This window comes from Balaenoptera physalus (genome assembly GCF_965194825.1).
Source record: "Balaenoptera physalus genome assembly, chromosome: 17".
NCBI classification, from domain to species: domain Eukaryota; kingdom Metazoa; phylum Chordata; class Mammalia; order Artiodactyla; family Balaenopteridae; genus Balaenoptera; species Balaenoptera physalus.
In genome coordinates, this window is record NC_138895.1 from 23,360,059 (window position 1) to 23,376,629 (window position 16,571).

At 37.3% G+C, this 16,571-nt stretch overlaps 1 pseudogene across 1 annotated transcript; it reads right to left on the reverse strand.

Annotated features, from left to right (window-relative positions):
• Positions 1-6,182: 6,182 nt before the first annotated feature.
• On the reverse strand, positions 6,183-15,950 carry LOC309646506 (large ribosomal subunit protein bL34m pseudogene; annotated as a pseudogene). Its single transcript has one exon. The product of its transcript is annotated as a large ribosomal subunit protein bL34m pseudogene (transcript).
• Between the last annotated feature and the right edge of the window lie 621 nt (positions 15,951-16,571).

The following is a 16,571-nucleotide window of genomic DNA, read 5'->3' on the forward strand; positions in this document are numbered from 1 at the left end:
ACTCCCAATAACCTTAGAATGCGAATGTATTTGGAAATAACATCGTTTCCGATGTAATTAGTTAAGATGAGGTGAGACTAGAGTAGAAGGGACCTCCAATCCACTATGACTAATGCCCTTTTAAAAGGGAGAAATTTGGACACAGACACACACAAGAGGAGAATATCATGTGAAGATGAAGGCAGAGATTGGGTGATGCTTTCATATGTCAAGGAACAAAAAAGATTGCTAGAAAACCACCAGAAGTTAGCAAAAAGACATGGAACAGCTTCTCCATCACAGCCCTCAAAAGGAACCAACCTTTCTGACACTGATCTTGGATTTCTAGTTTTCAGAACTGAGAGATGATAAATTTCTGTTGTTTAAGCTATTCAATTTGTGGTTCTTTGTTATGGCAGCCATTAGCAAACTAATACACTACCCACCTCACCCCCACCTCCACTTTGAAATTACTGGTAATAAAACAGGCAAATAACAAACCAGGAAGCTCCATGACATCAAAGGCCATGGTACCATTGTTTGCCATGGTGTCCCTCAGCACCTAGAACCATGCATGATACAAAACAGGTAGTGGATAACTATTTTTTCAGTGATCCGTTAAATGTATTCAACCCACGTGCCAGCAACTGTACACATATTATTTTTAACTTCTGCAGCAGTTGTGCAGGTTAGGCACTGTTAACCTCACTTTTATGACTGTAGAAACTGTGATTCAGGAAAAATGATGTATGAGACAAAATGAGCATAAACTTTAGAGTCAAAACGCTCTCAGATTGAGAGCTGTCCGTGGCACTCAGTTGTGGCATGACTCTAAGCAATTGGTTTAACCAGGGTGAGCTTCATTTCCTTCATCTGTAAAACAGGGATGATAATAACATATACTTCAAAGGGTAGTCATGAGGATGAAATGAGATACCATATGAGAAGCCACATGGAGCAGACAATACACAAAATTTAGTCTTTTATTGTTATTGTTGTAGAAGAGCACTTAACGTGAGCACTGCTTATGTTAATATTAACATATTCTATGTTAATACCTGCAAATATTCTTAATATTTGCAGGGTACCATACAGTATTGTTAACTTATAGGCACAGTTTCATACAGCAGATCTCTAGAACTCTTTCATCTTGCATAACTGAAACTTTATATATATTGAATAACAACTTTCCATTCCATCCTCCCCCAGCCCCCGGCAACCACCATTCTACTCCCTTCTTCCATGAGTTTGACTATTTTAGAGACTTCATATAAATGGAATCATGCATTATTTGTCCATCTATGATTGATTTGTTTCACTTAGCATAATGTCTTCCAGCTCTATCCATGTTGTTGCAAATGGCAGTATTTCCTTCATTTTTAAAGCTGAATAATATTCCATCCTATGTTTAGACCACATTTTCTTTTATTACCCAAAGGCACACATTTTAATAAACAGCTGAGTCAAAACTAAAGCTCTGATCTATTGAGTCCAAGCCTGAATTGTTCCCTTTAGAATTATTCCCAATGTACCTTGTCTGTTCTTTATCAAATAAATGACCTTTAGAAGTTAAAACCCCATTTGTATTGATGAGAACTTAAACTTTCCACCTTCTTTCTGAGAGGACTTCACATCATTGAGAGTCCTCTGTTGTTGAAAGCAGAGAGCTCCAGCCTGGGAGGAATACCCCATGGAAAATGAAATGAATATCAGCAGCTGGACAGGGCCAAGTGACCAACACCCATGTTTTGCAAAGTGTAATGAATGGGTCTGGAGGATCCACAGAGGCCCATTTCTTTGAAGAGACAGCTCAGCCAAAAGCACAGAGCCTCCAGCTTTCTCCAAAAGTTTTGTTTCAGGCCTTACTAAAATGGAAGGATGAAGTTTATTGGCATGTGGATGTCTTCGCACCATAAAATAAGTGTAACATTTTCAGTTTTGCCTATTTATTTTTATGTCAAGAAGCACCTGTTAAAATACATTAGTGACCAATCATCACCCAGTATCCTTCTCCCTTGTTGCCAAGAATTCTCTCATAAAAGATGACTAAGACCAATACTCCAGTTCTTGGATGCAAACGGGTACAGAGTGAGACAGTCATGAGTCACCCTCAAGCTCAGCAGGTCAGGAGAATACAGTCTGCTTTCTTTATTTGTTTAAATCACACGTAACCTTTGAAATCCAAAACATATATTGAATTATTTCTCTTAAAAAATATTTGAGCTAAGGTTCATTTAAGGAAGGTTCATTGAACAGGTGAAGTATTTAATCGTGTATCTTCCTTTTCTTTCTAACATATGTTTATGCCCAAGGAGAATAGTATATCAATTCAGCAATAATCCTGCCAGAATTTAAAAAAAAAAAAGAAAAGATCATTCTATACTTACAGGATGCTTTTCTTGCATATCAAGAAATGAAAGTCTCTTTTCAAATTGTTGTGTTTCACTTGGTGCTCAAAATAGAGCTCCCCGGAAACGCTAGAGAATGAACTCGCGTAGAGAGCTGAGAACCTGCTATTAATCAGTGCTTTCTCCCTGAATGTGAAAAACACGCACACCATTCTCTTTTCCTTTCTACCCTTCACCCTCCTCCCTCTTGCATTTTGATGAGGGCCACTGTTACTATTTCCATTATCCTAATTTTAGGATTTCACAGGTGAAAGATGTAAGGGTGTACAATATTGGCCTCCTTGGTTCATGACAGATATTGAGTTTTAGTAAACTCCACAAGGAAAACGCTCATTGAATTTTAACAGATATTTTATGCAAAAATTACTACAACCTTGCTGACACTGAGAAGAAACACTATAACTGCACTATAGTTAAAGCTCCTTCTGGATCTAGACTCCCGAAATGAAAACATAGATAACTGATAAGTTTGGATGTAGAAAAAAATTCAGCAGTAAGGGAACATCCGCAGTTTTATATGCTAGGGGAGGCTATTAATAGACTCTTGCCAGCTTCCGCCTGGGGAATGAAAAAGGAAGCTAAATCTTGTATATCTATAGAAGTTTCAATTTTAAAATGGCTTTCTCTATCCCTCTGTGTGTGTGCCTGCATTTGTGTAACTCCAGTATTTATTCTTGTAAATAGTAAGTCAGGTTTTTGAGTGTTTTATAAAAGCAGTGGCAGTGAAGAAAATATTTATTCACTCAATTCTGTTATGTCCCAGCCTTCACCAACTTTTGAGAAGAAATTAGTTTACATTTAATCTCCCAAATGTTGTTGTTTCTGACCCTCCAAATGCTCGTGCAAGAAAGTCCAGTCTTTCCCCAGATTCTCTTCTTCAGATAGTTCCCAGCTAGCTAGAGCGCTAGTTGGGAACAAGTGCCTGAGAATCAGTTCTCATCAGCCTTTTAGCCTACCAGGGACTCTATGGGTTGTCTGTCACACTTTCCTTGAAGCCAGTGTTGGCAACCACTGGCCACCATGGTAGCCATACGGAAATTTGTTACTTCTGTGGTCACTGATGAGGAACTTAGTACCCGTGAAATCCATGAAACAGGCAAGGATGGGGAATGGCGTGGAGGAACAGGAGTCTACGGTAAAGTTTCGTCATCTGTAATGGTTTGCGGTCGGCAAAATAGTCCTCAAAGATGCCTAAATCCTAATCCCTGGAACCCATAAGTAAATTACCTTACAGGGAATAGGGGCTTAGCAAATGTGATTAAGGTTAAGGACCTTGAGACAGGTAGATTATCCTGGAGCCAACCTGATCCTATGAGTTCTTCAAAGCAGAGAGCCTTTCTCAGCCAAGGTCCGAGTCAAAGGGAGATGTAACAAAGGAAGAAGGATCAAAGGGATACAACGTCTCTGGCTTTGAAAATAGAAGAAGGCGATGAACCAAACTGCGGAGGCATTTTCTGAGGCTGGAAAAGGCAAGGAAACAGATTCTTCTCCAGAAGGGAATACAGCCGTGCCAACACCTTGATTTTCACTCAGTGAGACCTGTGTTTAATTTCTGACCAACAGAACTGTAGGATAATAAATGTGCTGTTCTAAGCCTCTAACTTTATGATAATTTGTTATGGCAGCAATGGAAAACAAATACAGGGTTATCCTGGTGTAGCAATTTTACTCTTTTCTTCTGTCCTTATCACAGACTAGTGCATCCAATCAGGCTACTGCTTCCTGCTGACACGGGGTTCACTTGTCAGAGGTCAGACTAAGCACAGAGGGAGGGGGACATCTGTTCCCATCACATAGGCTCAGACAGAGGTGGCCATCGGCCAACATGTGACAGCTCTTTCTAGTTAGTCACCCTGTGGTACAAACTCATCAACAGGGTGGTTGACTGTTGGAAGTAGAAAATTCCTGATTTCAAAATCAACACTGCCTTTTAACCTTCACCTTTAATGCTGAAACCAATATCCAAGGCAAATTCTCTTATGCTCAGCTTCTTCATAGTGTCTATGCTACTGTTTCTGAATTCCTTCTGGTGACACCTTTACCAGTAGAATACTATGGGGGTTATACTGTGCCAGTTCTGGGCATAACCCTTAACTATCCCTGCTTATTAAACAGCAATACATAACCAGACTAGAACCATCTGCCCAAGCACCTCCCTCAGTCACTTCTAATCTAGTGTTTCAATGTCATGTTCAATGTGCAGGCACACAATTATGGGATTTCTCCAAGAGGCAAGCAGTATGGCCAGGCTTCACCCAGAGAGTGACCCACCAGCAGCTAGGCACCACAGTCACCCAAACACGTATGGACATTTCTCCCACCTCTGGCTTTTAATCTAAGAGTATTAAGACGCTTGCATCTGCATTATTCTCTGTCTCTTTCTCTCTCTCCTTTCTCTGACACAAACACACACACACACACACACACAGAAGAGTAGGCACATCTGCTTCCACTGATCAAGTCCACTGGATAATTACTCTGCTTTCCATTTTGTATAGCCTTATGTACATAACATACATGAATGTGTACATAAATGGTTACTTACTCATCCTAACATACATCTAATTTTGATTTGCTATAACAGATACAATAACACCATAGGCCAACTGGTAAAATGTGAAAGGCGAAGAAAACTTATAATTTAAAAAATATTTTCTCGGATGAACAAACACATACTACTATATATAGGATAGATAACCAACAAGGACCTACAGTATAGAACAGGGAACTCTACTCAATATTCTGTGATCACCTATATGAGAAAAGAATCTAAAAAAGAATGAATATATGTACATGTATAACTGAATCACTTTGCTATACACCTGAAACTAACACAACATTGTAAATCAACTACACTCCAATAAAATTTTTTAAAATTTTTTCTGAAAAAAAATACTGCAATAGTACAGTTCCATCTCTGCCATATCTCCTTACTTTTCATGACAACCATATGAAAGAAGCAATTGCTACTAGCTCCAATTTTTAGGAAGGAAATCGATGTCCACAGAAGTATATTAACTCACTGAAAGTCTCATACCAGTGATGTTGAAACAGGTTCTCAACCCTGGTTCTCATAATACGTTTCTTTTTTAAGGATGGATCCACTTTATTTTATCTATTTATTAATTTTTTTGGCGGCACAGCATGCAGGATCCTAGTTCCCCAACCAGGGATGGAACCCGCGCCCCCTGCAGTGGAAGCCTGGAGTCTTAACCACTGGACTGCCAGGGAAGTCCCATTTTATAGGAACCAAATGAACCTCAGAGGGCTAAGATTTTGCTCAAGGTCACACAGCCCATCCCCAGGGGGCAGGTGGAGGGTTCAAACCCCTCCCACCTCTCCACAAGCCTTTCTAGAACTGTGAGAATTGACATTTTATAAGACAAGTGAAAACCTGAACATTTATTAGACTTTTAACGACATGAAGGAATTGTTGACCTTTTTTTTTTTAGCTGTGAAAAGTTTTGTGAATATGTATTAAAGGGCCCTTATCTTAGAGAGGTGAGTTCTGAAATATTTACAGAAGAAATAACCTGATGCCCAAGATCTGCACCTCAGGAGAGGGCAGGATGGGTTGTGGGTAGAGCTGTGTACTGGGTTACAAGGGCGTTCACGGTACCATTCTGTGGACTGTTGCATATGTTCGAAATTCTTCCTAATTCAAAAGCGTAAAAAGGCACTTGGCAAGGTCTGATTTCCCACCCCCTCTTTCAGTCCAATCCCACAATTCTTCTCCTGGGCCAACCGCGAAATTTGAGCATTCATGTCCGCCCGAGTCCCAGTCGTCAGCGAGGAAAATGCTTTAATGGGGGGGTCCAGCCGGCAGCGTCGCGCTCCTCAGTGGCTCAGTGATTTTCGACCCTTGTGGCGAAGAATGACCTGGACGCCGTTTGGCGTGCTCAAGCGCAGGATCCAACCATGCTTGTTCTTGCGCTTGATGTTGCTTCGTTGATACTCGTTCCCGCGCGCCTTGCCCGGGGTCTGCTGCACGGCCGGGAGTCCCCCAGGAATCGGGGAGACCCAACCAGGCGCGGGGCTGGAGCCACCTGCCCTCCAACAGCGCCGCTGACCTACTGACTGGACGCAACAGGCGACCCACCGATCTGATCGAGAAAGCCATGTCCGGCCGCCGGCACGCCGTCCGGGTGACCTCATAATACATTTCTATAACCCTTTCTACTGCTTCATTCCTCGTGACCTGGTTCCACCCAAAGGTGGGATAGACAACTACTTAGAAAAGCATCTTGGTTAGGATCATGGCCCTTTCGTTAAAATAATAAATCTTAAACCTATATCAAAGCAAATGGAATTGCTCTTAATCAGGACATAGAACACCAGCATTAAAAATCCTTTCCGGCGACTACAACATTGAACTCCTGCTATCTCAACCTTATCAGATGCCAGGCCAATAGAAATTCTATTTGTGGAATAATCTTTATATAACTCTGTCCATTGTCTACCAGGGAAACTCAAATTTAAGCATCATTGTTTTAGCTCAACATTAAAGGACAATAGAAGAATCAGCTTCATGAAATTCATATTTAACTTTGTGTCAATTGCTGTGAAGAACAGTCTTCTTTATTAGATGGCAGAAGAGAAATTTCAGAATCTGTAAATGCTGTGCTTCTTCTGAATAGTACTTAGTGTTTCATCTTTTGGAGACTCTAAGTCTTGTAAACAACTATATTTCCCACCCCACTTTGGCATTTAAGGAATTTTCAAATCAAGTTTCAGGATCGTATGGTATGTTTGGCTGTGTCCCAAGTTTAGTCTTTCATCACAGCAGTTCTTTCTAATTGTCTTCTTCATCTTTTCCCCTTCATCTTGCCTACATCATTTATTTATCTCAGTATTTTAATTGTATGCATTTTTATAATCTTCAAAAACTTTATGGAACTTGGTGGTTAAAGGAAATAAGATGAACCTCTGGTTTTGTAAAGTCAATTTAATAATCAAATCATGTAGCTTTTATATTTCTATCTTAACACTAAAATAAAGCTTGAATAATCCTAAAATTATATAATTACTATTTTGGGGTTATCCTTTATGAATGTCCACTGATCCAGCTGAGACTTATAAGAGATTTAGGGAAAACTCTTCAAAATAAAGATTGCTGGAAAGAATTGCACTGTCGGACATTATCTAGGTTGTGGTTAAAGAAGGATTGGTATAACCTTAGATTCCACAAGTGTGGGTAAAGGATTGAGGTTTTATCTTGAACTGGGATTATAGATATAGTCTTTGGAATTGGTTAAATATGAGCCAAATCCCAGATACCCCGGCTTATTGCCTGCCTAAGTTATAATTTACTCTCTCCTTACATTTCAGTTGCTTTCTTTAATTACTGGATCACACATATCCTTCCTGAGAAAAACAATGAATAAAATCAGTACATCTATTTAAGAAGAGCCAATATTTGGCAAGAAAATAGAAAAGACAGGTATAAAATGGGCTGAGACTTAATTCCTATACACAGAGAAGATGAAATTCTCTAAGTTTTCTTTGTAACCCAAACCCTGGGAACTTTGAGGACATTTCTGCCATATTATTTATTCATGTGTTTGTACATAATAGATAGATGTAATCTGAGACTTTAAATGAGAAATTGGGATAAAATTGAAAATTTCTTTGAAATTGTGTATGTCTTAAATTAAAAAATGGGCATTCTGTTAAATTGAGTAAACTGTATAGTTTGAAGCTGTATATATATTTTTATAAAGTTTTAAATCACCTTGTGTCTGAAAGTTTGTTTAAGAATATCGTATGGCTATTAAAATGTTCATGTTTAAGTAAAAAATAAATTAAAAAAATTAAAATCTTAAGTTGCTTGGTTGATTAAATGAGATAATGCACACAAAACATTTAGTACAGTGCTGGCATAGAGTAAGTCAACAAATGGAAACTATTATTGCTATTATTAGTATGATTGTTATCACAAAATAACAAGTATTAGTCGTTGTTGTTATTACTATTATTATCTCAGAACATAAGAGTGGCCCACAGGGACACTTGAAATCAAGGATAGGACTTTGCTCAGAAGTAGCAATGGATCTACTCTAATGGTCACACAATTATTTGATAAAAACTCCAAAATATTCATGTCAATAAATTAAAGAAGTAGAAACTTTTGAGGGCAAGACTTATCAAACACCTACTGGAATCATGGTATAACTTTAAATCAGCTCCTATAACATGTGTACATTTGGATGCATCCTTAGAAACCCATCAGGATCAATTAGCTTCAAAGTGAACCCCCATATAACTAAGTGATTTCACTTGTTGGATAGAGTTATTTAGTTCATCTATCTGGTTGCCAAAACAATTGTGCCAAAAATGATTTTAGTTTTGGCACACATCAGACTTAAATATCCTTCCTAACTACTAGCCATCAACTAATTGAACTGCTTCTGGAGAATATTGGAGGGACATGGATAAAGAACATTATGCTTGTTTTTCTGTTTATCAATCTATTTACCTAGCAGTTCATCTACTTATAGGTTATTTTTTCTTATATGAAAAAACAAGTGAGAAATTATGAGTCAGATTTTCAGTTTAGGAATATATTTCCCCAAAGAAATAAGAGTTCTAAAATATTACAGATCAACTATGCCACATGTGAAACTATCTTAACACTTTATTCTTCTTAGGGCAAATGTCATTTCCTGAAACCTTTTGCCTTGAATGCAACCAATGTTTATTAAAAGAAATGAATTTCAGCCAGTATGACACATCTATTTTTATACTTACGATTTTTATACTTAATTGATAGTTTCATTCACAGTAGGGCTGTTTCTTCCTATTTTGTTCACTTCTGAATGGCCAGTGCCTAAACTGGGTCTGATATATGGTGGGCACTCTATTCATTGCATGAATAAATGAATGAATGAATGAATAGATGTGTTAGCATTTCAACCTAGGAAAGCAATAAATAATACTTATAATCACAGTTTTGACTAATGATGCTTTCAGTAGTATGTGATGAGGAACCCTTCTGTGGACAGTTAAATAAACAACAACATTTGATGTAATGTTGTATTACTCATTTCTATATTTTCTGATACTCTGATAAAATACCATTGTCAGTGATATCAGTGTTTCCAGAACTGCAGGTATCATGAACTTGGCATATCTAGAAAAAAGTTTTACTTAACAAATCTAAAATATTCCCTTTTAGGCCTTAAAAAGATAAATTAAACTTCTAATAAATCATCCTTATTATTTAGTTAGGTTTAATGTCACCATCAACCATATATTTAATTTTTAAATCCCTGTTTTCTTAGCCTTATAATAGTTTGGTACATTTCTAGGTTTAAAAAAATCTAGATGGATTTAAGTAATTCTAATGATTTGAATTCATTTTGCAAACATTTCCCAGCCTGTGACTTAAAGAAATGTTTAATATGGCATTTTAAAAGACATGCTATTAACTAAGCTGAAGTAGTCTCAACAAACTTCATTACATACAAAAGCTCCAAAAGTGTTCTGAATAAAAATGACTTGCTAAGATTTAGTAATATATTATCTTATATTTACATATTTTTTAATGGATTTACATGTAACTATCAAATAATTGCTCTGGTTATGCTTAGCATTTAACATTTTACTTGTCTTTCAGATAATACAAAATAATTTCCAAGGTAATTCTCTGAGTATTTGTCTTATCAGATTATATGCATGCATGGTTAACATTTGAAGAATATTAATAATACTTTAAAAGAGCAAAAAATAGATTCTTTTTTCATTCTAGGTATTGCTGATGACTTCTGTATAATTATTGAAAAGGATAATTTTTTTTCAAATTTACCATGCAAGATATTCAGTGTTTTTTTTCCAGTCAAGATACTAAGTATACTACCATCAGCAACCCTAGAAAAGCACCATTGCTTTTACAGATGTTTCATATAAATTCTGCTTTAAAAAATGAGGATGGTTGCTGATGTTGGTAAAGATCAGCCCAACTTCGTTCTTCAACAAGGCAAAATGAAGAGTAGTCCTGGTTTTCTGAAATGCTAACTAACACCCACAAAATAAGTGATGTTGGAATTCCAGGTATTCCAAGTGGTACCTTGAGAACACGTGCCAATATGGCAAGAAGAATAGAATCTGTAGAACTCTGTGCTAATCACCACCTGATATACCCTGTCCTACCATAAAGATAAGCATGAGAGAGGCACCTGAGTCCCCGTTTATGTCTGAATCTATGGGTTTCCAAATCACCAAATGCCATAAGGTAATTTGTTTTCTTTATTTATCATTGCAGACTTTTATGACTGCACACCACCTCTGCCTATGACAGATGTGCTGCAGCAGGAACTTGCAACCTGGTTTTTAAAAGACAAGTATCTGTTTGCACAGAGCTAGAGTCACTAGGAAACAAAACTCAAGAGGCTTTTATGAAAAAAGCACTACTAAATGTGACGAAATTTAATTTTTAAAGGTATATGTAGCATTAAGCTTTTCTGTAAAGCCTCTGAGAAAACAATACTTGTTTCCCCCAAGTCAGGTATGTCACTAGCATTCCTGGCACATTGGCTAATAACAGGGTGATTATACAACTTCTTTTGAAATAGAAAAAAGCAAATCCCAAGAGTTGAAAAGGCTTACTACATTTTAAAAATAAATATTAAACTTTCTCAATATATCATTAAATATTCAAAATTATTTAACAAATAATTTTCACTTTACAATTGATATAGATTTATTTCCAAGGTTTCCTCAGAGCCTTGTCATTTGATGGTTCTAATAATTTAAGACTGACCTTTGTTTCTTGAAAGTTCTCATTTTGGCATCATGATATATGGGAACATCTCTTTCCCTATATATTTTCTTCATTATTTCTGAAGTTAAAATTTAGACACAAGCTTATATAATTCTGTGTATATTTTTAGGCTATTAATTAGACATAACATTGGTATAGAAGAGAAGTTCTGTTAAAGAAAAGAAATATTTCTTCTACAACACGCACTTCCTACTTTAGACCCCTTTATAGTAAATCCTTCCTCTGCTCCATGTGTTGAAGTTGTCACCTGCCTCGATGGCCTTGTTCTACATGTACACAAAGGCATTCCCTGGTGAAGTGTTCTGAGTCATTGGTGGCATGTGAATTTTCATTGGATTAATGACTCAAATGGGAATTTAATTCTTTTATAAGAAAATAATGTCTCCCACCCCAAGTTTCTCTGCTAATGTCTGTAGTAACTTAATGATCTCCATCATGTTCATTATCACTGCCATTATAGATTGCTAGTGGTATACCAGCAGCAAACCAATGGAAGACTGTAACATGACATCATAATTTCTGGCGTAAATCAATCAGATCACCAGAGGTTGGAAAGGAATGCAAAGAGTATTCTTGGAAGATGTTCAAAATCAAATCATGATCAGTATGCTCTGATTTACAGCATCTCCTGTCTGCTTGCTCTCTCATTTAAATGACTTAAGTTTCCCTTTTAAAGTCAATGCTGGAAAGATTTCAAATACAGATAACATTCAACAGGAAGGAAGACAGAAACCCAAATGGGTACTTGACATCCTTAATGCCCAAGCACGTGAGTCAGTGTTCATCAGCTTAGTTAATCCAGCCATGCAAATTGGCTTTTGCCTAGGGTCTAAAACAAGTCAATCTGAGCCTAAAGAAAATTGGGCAGTGACTCTAAAAAACATCTTGCTTCATTCTCTGGAACGTGAAAGTCAATTCCAACTCAAGGACTTTGCACTCACTGTTCTCTTTGCCTGGAATGCTTTTCCCCAGATACTCTGACTTATAATTCAAGTATCAATTCAAATGTTAGCACCTTCAAGAAACGTTACCACCACATTAACCTCCCCAGGCATTTGCCTCTGTTTTATTTTCTCCATAACATTTCTTGCTAGCAGAAATTATCTTAAGTATAGATTTACTTGATTACTTGTTTATTATCAGTCTCCTTCTCCCCACCAAGATGTAAATTCTATGAGAACAGGTACCTTTATCTATTTTGTTCATCAGTGTTTCCCCAGTGCTCTGAAGAGTGCTTCACAGAGAGGAGGCACTAAATAAGTGTATGTAGAATAAACAAATGAAAAGGAATTAGTATCTAAGGACAAAATATTCAGTTACTCCAAGCCTAGCACATAATTGACACTGAGTGAATGAAAGGGTGAAGTCATTATCCCTTTAGTTACTGTGGGATAAAAAGCATTACTTCAAAATGAAATATAATAATTAACAAAGGGATAAATTCTAGTCAAATTGGTAATATAGATAAAGCGTTTGAATTTTTACCATCCTGGAAGTTATTGTGATCATTTGTGATGCTGACCTCAGTACAATACCAATAAGAAGGGTCTCCTGAATTCCAGGACTAGGTTCAAGAGTGTATTAACAGCTTCACACATGGATTCTCAGTTTTTCACAGAAGGGTTGTTTTTTTCCCATGCTTGACTTTCTAAGGGGAGGCAGTACAACATGGTAGTTAGGTATATGCATACTAGAATCAGTGGTCAGGAGGTATCCCTGCTCACTAGAAAAATGACCTTTCATGAGTTATTTCATGACCTCCCCAAATTTCTTCTACTTCATCTGTAATCCTATAGTAATTACCTCACATCTTAGTCTGCTCAATGTGTTATAACAAAATAACACAGGCTGGGTGGCTTAAACAAGAAACAGTTACTTCTCATAGTCTTGAGGCTGGGAAATCCAAGATCAGGGCATCAGCATGTTCGTATTCATGGTGAGGGCTCTCTTTCTGGCTTACAGAGAGTTATTTTCTGGTTGTGTCCTTACATGGCACAAAGAGAGAAAAAATGATTGGAAGCAAGCTCTCTGGTCTGTTCTTATAAGGGTAGTGATCCCTTAATGAGGGCCACACCCTCATGATCTCATGATCTCATCTAAACCTAATTACTTCCCAGAGGCCCTACCTCTAATACCATCAAATTGGGGGTTAGAGCTTCAACATATGAATTTTGAAAGAACACAAACAGTCTGTAACACTTCATGAATGTGTTGTTGGCTACATGAAATAATGCATTTGAAGTGCTTAGGGCACTTTTAGTACATTATAAGCACACAAGTGTGTTAGCCTCTGTTATTAAAATACATAGAATAATATAAATTTTATATAGGATTCATAAATACATAGTTTCCGAAATAAAGATTGAATAGAGATTTTAGATTTTACATGTGGATTTTATTTCAGTTCGGGAAAAATATGCTGATTCCATCACTTCACTCTGCTTAAAATTCAGTTCATTTCACGTGCTGAAATACTGTCTTTTGGTTTACATTTCCCAGCCAAGGATGATCAGGATGTGGTCCGTCTCCCACTTTAGGGTCAAAGCAAGGGTTGTGGAATGACAAATGATAAACAACAGCTCTGGCTGGAATTGCTTGGTCTGACTACCTGTGAGCTTAATAGACCAAAAAGAGCTTCTAAAAATGGTACTTTTGAAACCAATTCACAAATGTTTCATTAATGATCACCAGCAAGGATCATGCTCAGCAAAATGCCCCCAGGGACCCCTGGTAATTTTTCAGTGGATGCTCAGGAATTGACAAGAGGAAAGTAAAACAGAAATAGTCAAAATTAAGTAAGTGCAAGTACTAAGTGACAGACAGTTCGAATCTAGGACTTGAGGGGGAAAACTCCACACATAAATATATGCCCCATGTTAAATGAAGTTCCATAAAGCAGCAATGGTATATTGTCTATTAGGGTAGAGTTTAAAAGCTAATTACATAGTCATCTAAGCTTAGTTACTGAACCATAGAAACACCTAAATAAGCAATTTGTAGTTATCCAATGTGAAATAGTTATCCTATTAACACTTAATTCAAAGCATAGAAAAAATGTCTTTCATAAAACCAAAGATAAAATAGAAACAAATACTTTCTTTAATGGCTAATGGAGCCCAATGCAGTTAAGCTAACAAATACAGCATGTTCTCTACTAACTGTTCTGTTTTCCTGTTCACCAGAAAATTATACATCAAATTACAGAGATCATTGTTAGGAATTTACATACCACCTGTTCTTATTTTCATTAACATTTTCTCTTAAACGTCTTTTAATATCTTCAATCTTTATATTAAAACATAAAAGTTTTTATCTTTCAGAAACTTGAAAATAATGTACTTAAGAATCTTAATTTTCTACCTCCAATTCTTTTTGATAGGTGTTATCTGAACTCAAGAACATTCCTAATGCAGCATTGTCATTTATAAAACAAGGATCCTAGGTGTTGTATTTGGCTGTCTTTGTTTGAAGGATTTTTGTTTCGTGTATCATGGTCTCAATACAAAGTTCACTCCCCAATCATCACTTCTAGCTGTGTAAGCTTGGAGTAGGCAGAACTGCACCATGGAAATTAGTGGTTGTACAGTACCCAGTGCAAGGCCTTAACTTCAAATGCTTAACTGATAGCCCTTAAACACTTATCTTTTTTTCAAAGATTGGAAGAGATATTCCATAGCAAAACTGAGTAGCTCTGAATATAAAGAAAAGGAAAAATGCAAGCAGGATGAGAATAGAAGCAGATTATTTCAATTCATGTCCCAGCTTTGCCATTTACCAGCCACGACCAATGCTCTGTGATCTTTAGCAATAAGCTGAAATTCTCCGAAACTCAGTGATTTGTTTTTATTGTATTTTATAAAAGCACTAAATTTATAATGGATTAGAAATTAAAAAAAAAAAAAAAAGCTGGCCGTAGGTTATCATTTGAGAAATACAGTATTGCCTACTTTATCAAGTTTCTTTGAGCAACCTAGTTGTCTTCAGTCTACTCAGTAACCTACAGGGCTGAAAAAGCAGTGCCCACAATTATATTAAATATGAGAAAAAGATTTCTGCACAGTCTCTCTAGATTGCAGAGCAGCCATAGATTCTCAGTTCTCTCAGGAAGTAAAGACTACAAGTCAGTGGGAGAAATTGTTGAGGGAACAGAGTGCTTCTGTTCATATCCCCTTCCCACTGGTTACTGGTATCTACTTCCTATCCATCTCATCCTGTATATTAGTCAGACAACTGAGCAAAAGTCAGTAAAATGAAGCAGAAAAACAAATACACTCCCACTGTCACATAGATGGACAAAGAGTACACGTTCTCATTATTTTTTGAGACTGCCTTTATCTTCCTCAAAAGCCCTCAAACCCTTGAGAGTAGAAGAGGAAGACTGCATTTAATCTGTCCAATCTTTAAATACCAGCCTGATGCAATAATTTAAACAGCGTTTTTAGGTAAAATATGCAACTGCTCAAATTTTGCATTTCCTTCTCTCCTGGCAGAGGTTTGTGGCTTATGTGACCTCACAGAGAAAAAGGAAAGGAAATCTTGCATCTATGTGCTGTCCTCTGATTCATTTGGTTTCCATGGTGATGTTTTTGTTCCTTTGGTTGCTGTTCATCCTGCTGGGATAAAGCTAGCAGCCTATGTAAACTCCTGATCCACATTTTCTTGTCTTGGTGAGGACCTGAAAGCTTGGCCCATCTGCATTCCAGGCCTCAAGCTTTACTTTAACCCCCATGCAGTCTGATTGCCAGCAGTTCTGAGTAAATCAATACTTCTGATGCCTGTAACTCATTCTTTTTTTTTTTTTTAAACAATTGGTTTTTTGTTTTTTTGTTTTTTTGAAATTTTATTTATTTATTTATTTATTTATGGCTGTGTTGGGTCTTCGTTTCTGTGCGAGGGCTTTCTCTAGTCGCGGCAAGTGGGGGCCACTCTTCATCGCGGTGTGCGGGCCTCTCACTATCGCGGCCTCTCCTGTTGCAGAGCACAGGCTCCAGACGCGCAGGCTCAGTAGTTGTGGCTCACGGGCCCAGTTGCTCCGCGGCATGTGGGATCTTCCCAGACCAGGGCTCGAACCCGTGTCCCCTGCATTGGCAGGCAGATTCTCAACCACTGCACCACCAGGGAAGCCCTGTAACTCATTCTTGACACACTAGTTTGCTGAGCTCTGTATTACACAGCTCTGTATTAATGGAATAAAGAAGATCTCCTTCATATATGAAAAGTCTTTCAAGTCTATTGTCAAATATTGTAAAATCCTGTTTTGAATGTTTTTTGACCTTATTGTTACAATTTATTCCCACTCTCATGCCCACCTCATCCTTTCAGAGAAAGAGATGCCATAGTCTTGCTAAGGAAGATGACAAATAGTGGAAAGGCAAAAGAGAAAAACATACTGATATTTTACTTAA